Genomic DNA, 7,197 nt, shown 5'->3' on the forward strand with positions numbered 1-7,197 from the left:
GCAAAGGATAAAAGCCGACTGCAGCGGATCATTCGGTCAGCCGAGAAGGTAATCGGCTGCGACCTGCCGTCTCTTCTAGACCTGTTTCACTTAAGGACCAGCAAGAGAGCAGGGAAGATCATTGCTGATCCTTCTCATCCCGGTCACCACCTATTTCTGTGTCTCCCATCCGGCAGAAGGTTCAGGGCTATTAAGACCAAAACCTCTCGCCACTTGAACAGTTTTTTCCCCACGGCAGTTGGGCTCACAAACAAGCCCCCTGCATCACAATGACTCTGGGTTTACGTACTCAAACTAACTTGCCCTTCTATGCCCAATTATTTATTATTATTTATTATCTTAAAAATAATTTGTCCTTTGTTCTTGTTTATGTTTTTTTGTTATGTTATGTCTTATGCACCAACCACACCACCCAGGTGAAAAAGTAGTATACTTTAGTGTATTACAAGTATAATTAAATTATACAAAAGTTAGTAGAAGTATACTTTTACTTTTTGTGCTTAATTTAAAGTATACTTAACATATACTTTTAAAAAGTGTACTTCACAATAGATGTCATTAAATTCAACTTTAACGTACTTAAAAATAAGTAAACTAATTCTGCAATACTTAAAGTGGTATTGCTTTGTACTTTTAAAAAGTATACTTTATTTTAAGTTTATTTAAATTGTACCTGAGTGTACTTAGAAAAAGTATACTAAATTGCAAATACTTATAGTGGTAATTTAGTGTACTTATAAAAAGTGTACTTTATTGTAAGTGTATTGTAATTTGTACCTAAGTGTACTTCTGAAAAGTACACTCATTTTCAAGTATTTTGGAATTCACTATTAAATTACTTTTTTAAAGTGTAATTTAATTTCACTTCATTAGAAGTGTATTGAAGTATACTTCCGTAAAGTTCACTTTAATTTAAGTTAATTTTAAGCTGTATTTCAGTATACTTAGAAAAAGTATACTAAGTTGCACATACGTATTTTAGTGTACTTCTGAAAAGTACTTTGTTTCAAGTCCTTTGTAATACACTATTAAAATGCTTTATTAAAGTATACTTAAATTTCCCTTTATTAGTAGTGTATTTAAGTATACTTCCTTACAGTTCACTTTAATGCAAGTTAATTTTAAGCTGTATTTCAGTGTACTTAGAAAAAGTATACTAAATTGCAAAAACTTATAGTTGTCATTCAGTGTGATTCTGAAAAGTACACTTAGTAATACACTATTAAAATGCTTTATTTTTAGTATACTTTAATTTCACTTCATTAGAAGTTTATATAATTATATTTCCATAAATTCCACTTGTAAGTTGATGGAATGGGTTATTTCATACATCATCACAACCAAAGTGTTGAATTAATCAAGAAATTACAGATAAATAATACTGAAATGGCTACTTTTACTAGCTCCAACGACTAACTATTAAAGAAAATGCAATAATGAGGGCTACACCAAGGTTGCTCCTCAGTAGCTTTATTATATATGTTATATATGTCAGACGTTTTAAAGTTAGGTGTTGTTGAATGTATGTTTGTATTAATATTTAAATTAAAGTTTTGGTTTGTACAATTTAAGTGTTTTTTGTCATGGAACAAAATAGCACCCATGGAGTGTACAAAATGGTACCAGAAAGAAGTGCATGTGAAGTATAATAGTGATGTACTGTAAGTATATTTCTGTAGTATTTATAAAGTACTTAGCAGTATAACAGTATTGTACTTAAAATACCCTTAATATACGCTTCCACTTTACATTATATTATAATAACTATACTTTAAGTACATGCCTTTGATGCTTAAATTGTGATAAAAATGTACTATAAATCAATATTAAATACTTGTATTAACATAATTGTCATGGCCACTGTTGTGGTGCTGTGTATTCTGCCCCTGTGTTGGCCACGCCCCCTGTCTGTCTCTGCCTTGCCTGCCACTCAACTGCTCACACCTGGCCTGCATCGTCTCATCAACTCCCCTACAAATACACGTGGTTTCCCTGCAGTCATCGCCAGATCGTACTTCGTGTTACCGTGGTAGTTACTCGTTCCTGGCTCCAGTGTATCTCTCTAGTGTTCTCTCTTGTGGAATTCTCGTGCCTCACCTTTGTTTTCTCTCACCTATAGTTTTTGGATTGTCACCTCCAGCCTGCAGTCTTCACTCCCTCCAGCCCGATACGCCCCAGTCCAACCAACCTCCTGCTTCACTCCTAGCTGAACTAAATAAACCTGTTCACCGTCACTCCAACTCCTGTCCTGTCTCCTGCTCTTGGGTCCAGCAGCTAACGCTACCCTAACAATAATGGCACACTTAAAAAGTACTAAATATAGTCAGAATGTGTATTAGCTTCTCTGCGGTGCACAGCTAGCAGGGTAGTGCTAGCACAGCTTTTGTTTATCTTTATTTTTCCCTTTTATTATTGTTATTTAGTTAACTTGTTAAAGAGTGTGACTAAAAATAATTCTCTGGGGTCAGATGATCCAAATTTGAATATAAATGTTACGATGAAGAGAAACTGTTTGAAAATGTTGTTAAAGATGTATTTAAATGTACTTTATTATGCACATTTTCCCTGTCATGCCGTGCATGTTAAAAATAAACTTTTCTACCTCAAGTATGTTCTAAATATTTTTTATGTTTACTTAAAAGTAATTTGAAATTCAAATTAATTATAGAAAAAATATACTTTCTGTGTACTGTTGAAGTGTACTTTAAATGTGCTAACAATATACTTAGTATACTAATGATATATCATGAGTGCTACTTTAGACATACTAAAGTACAACTTAGTGTACTTATCTGTACTATTTTGAGACAACATTAAGATGAACTATAGTATGCTTTAGTACAACTTTTTAATTTTTATTTTTTTTTTGTAAATATATTTAAAATACAATGGCAATACATTATGATTAAATTAGAAATATACTTACAGTATATTCTAAATGTATTAATAGTCATCTTAAAAGTGGATTTAAGTATACTTTAAATCGAACTAAAGAACATTATAAATAAGTACAGTATTAGTAGAGAAAAGTGTACTTAAGTACATTTAAGTTCAACTTAATGGTGTCTCAAAAAAGTACAGTCAAGTACACTAACATGTATTTTAGTATATCTTAAGTAGCAATAATGATATATCATTAGTATACTAAGTACGTTTTTAAGTACTCGAAAATAACACACTTTGAGTACAATAATTTTGTGCTTATGAAGTACACTAAGTGTGCTTAAATTTAGTATGTTAAAGTATACTTTTTTTTCGCCTGGGCAAGTCAATTTCCTGTATGTGTGAATATACTTGGCCATTAAAAGAATTCTGATTCTGATTCTGATGTCAACAATCAAAATAAAGTAATGACCATTTGGGTCACCCTTAGAATGTAAAATATTCCCATCTAAACAGTTCTTTAAAGTAGCAGCACCAGCTGCTCTTTCTGTAATTACCCCATTCTGCTTTCCATAAAGATGCATCATCTATAACTGAATGCGTTTCCTGGAAAAAATAAAAGGTCTGTTTTTTGCTGCTTTGCAAATAAGAATAAAGCCTTTCGTTCAACATTCTGTCTCAACCCCCTGGCATTAAGAGAAAAAACAGAAAAAGACGGTATAACAATGAAAGGTGCTATGAAATTACACCGAACAATTTCTATCCCTTAATAATAGAAAATATATTCTAAGTAACAGTTTTAAACAATCTCCCGAACCTTTTAACAGTAAGAAGGAGAAAAAATAAGCTTTACCCACAAAAAAGTAATAAATGCTCAGCACTTAGGTGAAAACAGGAGGAGTGGTGTAGTAAGTTCAAGGTAAGCATCATCTTAGGAGGATGTGTCCATTTGAGAACGGCCGGACGTCTTTATTTTGGGGCAAAGATGGACGTACCTCCTTTCCATCGATTATCTAACGAACGCCTGCAAAGTGCTTTTTTCCCTTCTTTCTTCGCAGCTTCTATTATGGGCCACAGTCTGTCTCGTGGTAATGGTCGTCCTGGATCTCCTCATATTTTCCTGGTACCTGCCAAGCCGATGAACGATGTCGATGTCCTCTCTGATCATTGCATGGGCGTCAGGCACCATGGAGCAGCAGATGTTGATGACTTTGGCCTTGATGTCCTCCTGTTTCTCCTCCGGGACGCCATGGAGCCTGAGGTTTCATCTTCGTTGGTATCTTTCAGCGTCATTGAGTTTGAGTTCTAACTCTGACAGTTTCTGCTAATTTTTTTCAGTAGCAGTTTTAACCACCTTCATGTCGGTCTTCAAAGAATCAACCTCCGCAAATGCATAGACAATAGACTTCTTCAGTTCGTCAATGCTGACTGTGTTATGGTTAATCATGCTTTCCAGGTTATCTGCCCGCTCATTAATTTTTGTTGAGATTATCCCAACGATGTGGTTCTGTAACTCATTCAGAGACATTTCTGCTATCTGCTTTTTCCCTTTTGGTTTGACTGGTGTATTGGGGTCAGAATCTGGCAACGGCATAGCATCTGGGCTCTGTTCGCGGCTGCGGACAGGGGCGTGAGCACAGCCATGATCGGGGTTAGCTGCAGTCGAGGTTGTAGCTGCATAATTTGTCTTGGGAGAGTTAATAGGTACACCAAAAACCATACTATCAGTCGGGCGCGTTGATTCTTTTTCCTTCCGTTTTGCTCCTTTATCGGAAGGCTCCATGTTGCTTGTGAAAGTGCAGGCTCCTCACTCGTGGGCAGTTTAACTGATGCTGGATTAGCAATGATGCTGTAGTAGCCTTGGCGGCAAATACGCTACAAACTTACTTCAAAGGGGTGAATTAACGGTGTTAAAAGGCCGGGGGAAGGAACGTTGTTGTTCACAAGACTTTGAGAACATAATAGGGGAAGCAAAAAGTCGTTATTAAGGGACAGAGCTTGTAATTTTGCTTACCCTCGTAGTCAAGTGTCAGCCTTGGTCGGTGCCATGCTGTAATTCTGACGCCTCATTGTTCTGAAGGGCCGTTTGTCCGATAAGTCAAACAAGAGGCGCATTATAGCGGTTCAATATGCCGAATAGGCCTACATATAAAGGGTTTTATACCTCTCTCTCTCTCTCTTCTCTCTCTCTCTCTCTCTCTCTCTCTCTCTCTCTCTCTCTCTCTCTCTCTCTCTCTCTCTCTCTCTCTCTCTCTCTCTCTCTCTCTCTCTCTCTCTCTCTCTCTCTCTCTCTCTCTCTCTCTCTCTCTCTCTCTCTCTCTCTCTCTCTCTCTCTCTCTCTCTCAATATTGGAGAGCAAAGTGACAAAAGAGCCTAAACCTATGTTGTGAGTTATAGAGAAGAAAATATTTAAAATATTGTTGCAAGTGGCCTGTATGCAACGCCTTCACATGGTTTTGCAAAGCTGTGCATGTCTTAAAGATATGATGTGGATGGTTCCAACATTCTCATATAATCTTGTTTTTTACATTTCTCACATTGTAAATATGTTTTTAAATACGTTTCTGAAAGTGGTGTTTTAAGATGGGACATATGTAATTAGAATTTGTAATCCCATGTTGCAAATATAACAACAAAAAAAACATTATACAATTCCAGGTCTTCTGGAAATGTTTTTGGTCGCTGTGTCATAATTCTTTAATGTTTAATATATTGTTGCTTAAGGCACTCTCATTAACGAGAACATTTCAAACTGGCACTGCATGTTGAAAAGGTTGCTGACCCCTGGTGTAGAGCATCCTGGGATACGGTTAAACTGCTGTGGTTTATACTTAAAAGACAAGGTTCATTTCACCTATATAGGGGATTCTTTTTAAAAAGAAAATAAGCATTTCACAGTCTCTTGAAGCGATAATCCAGAGTGGGTGAAACTGACAATTTCAGGGCCAATATGTTCAGCCTTCTCCCACTCTGAATTGTAATTTCAACTGAGTTTTCAATACAGTATAATATAATCCAGGTCCTTAATCTTTATTCAATGATGCTCTTCTCTGCATATTTGATAGATCAGTAATTCAAACCTTATTGTTAATCATTTGTGTTTATCACACTGTTCATTCATTTCCCTACTTCTTCCCCCCCTTCCACTCTTCTGCCCCAGCCAAACTGACCTACTCTCTTCTCCACATTGTATGTAGTTGTCCCCAAAAAGTAAATAACAAAACAAAACAAAAATGTGTTCTGTTAAAATTGGGGGTGGGAGGATTTCTGTAATAAAAGCTTCCTTATTGTAACACTTTTTGTTCAAGTCCTATTTCTTACACATGCAGCCATTTGGACACTATTTTATGATAGCTGATAACCAAGGTACACACTGTAATACTATCAAGAGGACATACAGGCAGTTCAAATAAAAATAGATATAACTATTGATCTTTGAACTTTATAAATATGAAAGATTGCTCCATATAACACCAACAATATAACAATATAATATAATACCAACATAGTAAATGTATGTAGGCCTAGAAAGAATACAGGTCAATGTTATTGCTTAAACAGAATCCTTCCAACTTACTTTACAAAAAATGCAATCAACAACTTATGCACAAATAAATGGTTACATATCAACCAGCAACGACGTTGGAGTGGCTGCACACATAAATAATTGTAATACACCAACATTAATAACTGTCATACATAGCTAAACAAGCAAAATAAAAATTAAATACCAACACCACTGAAATGTTAATTAGACTATTAACAATAATATAAAATGATACCGTAATGCACCTGTTCTTTGTCTTTGGATATTTTGAATAAATTGATCAATATATGGTGAATCGCAATGATCGCAAGCAGAGGACCGTGAGAGTTATTGAGCAGCAGCTGAACCAGTCTAAAAATCGGACACGTTAACGGAGCACTGAACTAGGCCCTCTCGGATGCCAGGTTGAACAATATTTGTTTCAATACGACTTCTTCCAGCTGCCCACCCCTCCTTCTCCAGCAAAAAATAATTCGAAAAAACGGCTAATAAAACGCTTGAGGTGGCGTTTTTTGTTTTTTTTAGTAGGCCTACTTGGCATAAAGATAATTATGAGCCTTGATTGATATCCAGACATTTTTCTCTGAGACACATTACTGTTCCCCACTTGTATTGGAGTGAACGGAGACATCTGCTTCTGGGCTGAGGGACCCGTCCGTTCTATAATATGTCCATGGCAGAAACTTGCATCTTCCCTTTTTCCCGCCAAGATGCGCTTGGGGGATCCAATACAGTGTTATAGAGTGGCAAACTCACGCCCCTTCCGG

The 7,197-nt window shown here is 36.1% G+C and overlaps 1 long non-coding RNA gene across 1 annotated transcript; it reads left to right on the forward strand.

Annotated features, from left to right (window-relative positions):
* The first annotated feature begins 1,007 nt into the window (after positions 1–1,007).
* Positions 1,008–2,607, forward strand: LOC115555166 (uncharacterized). The gene is made up of 2 exons (XR_003978832.1): positions 1,008–2,029; positions 2,120–2,607. It is a non-coding gene; the product is annotated as an uncharacterized LOC115555166 (long non-coding RNA).
* The last annotated feature ends 4,590 nt before the right edge of the window (positions 2,608–7,197 follow it).

The sequence above is a fragment of the Gadus morhua genome, chromosome 12, assembly GCF_902167405.1.
Source record: "Gadus morhua chromosome 12, gadMor3.0, whole genome shotgun sequence".
Classification (NCBI taxonomy): Eukaryota; Metazoa; Chordata; class Actinopteri; order Gadiformes; family Gadidae; genus Gadus; species Gadus morhua.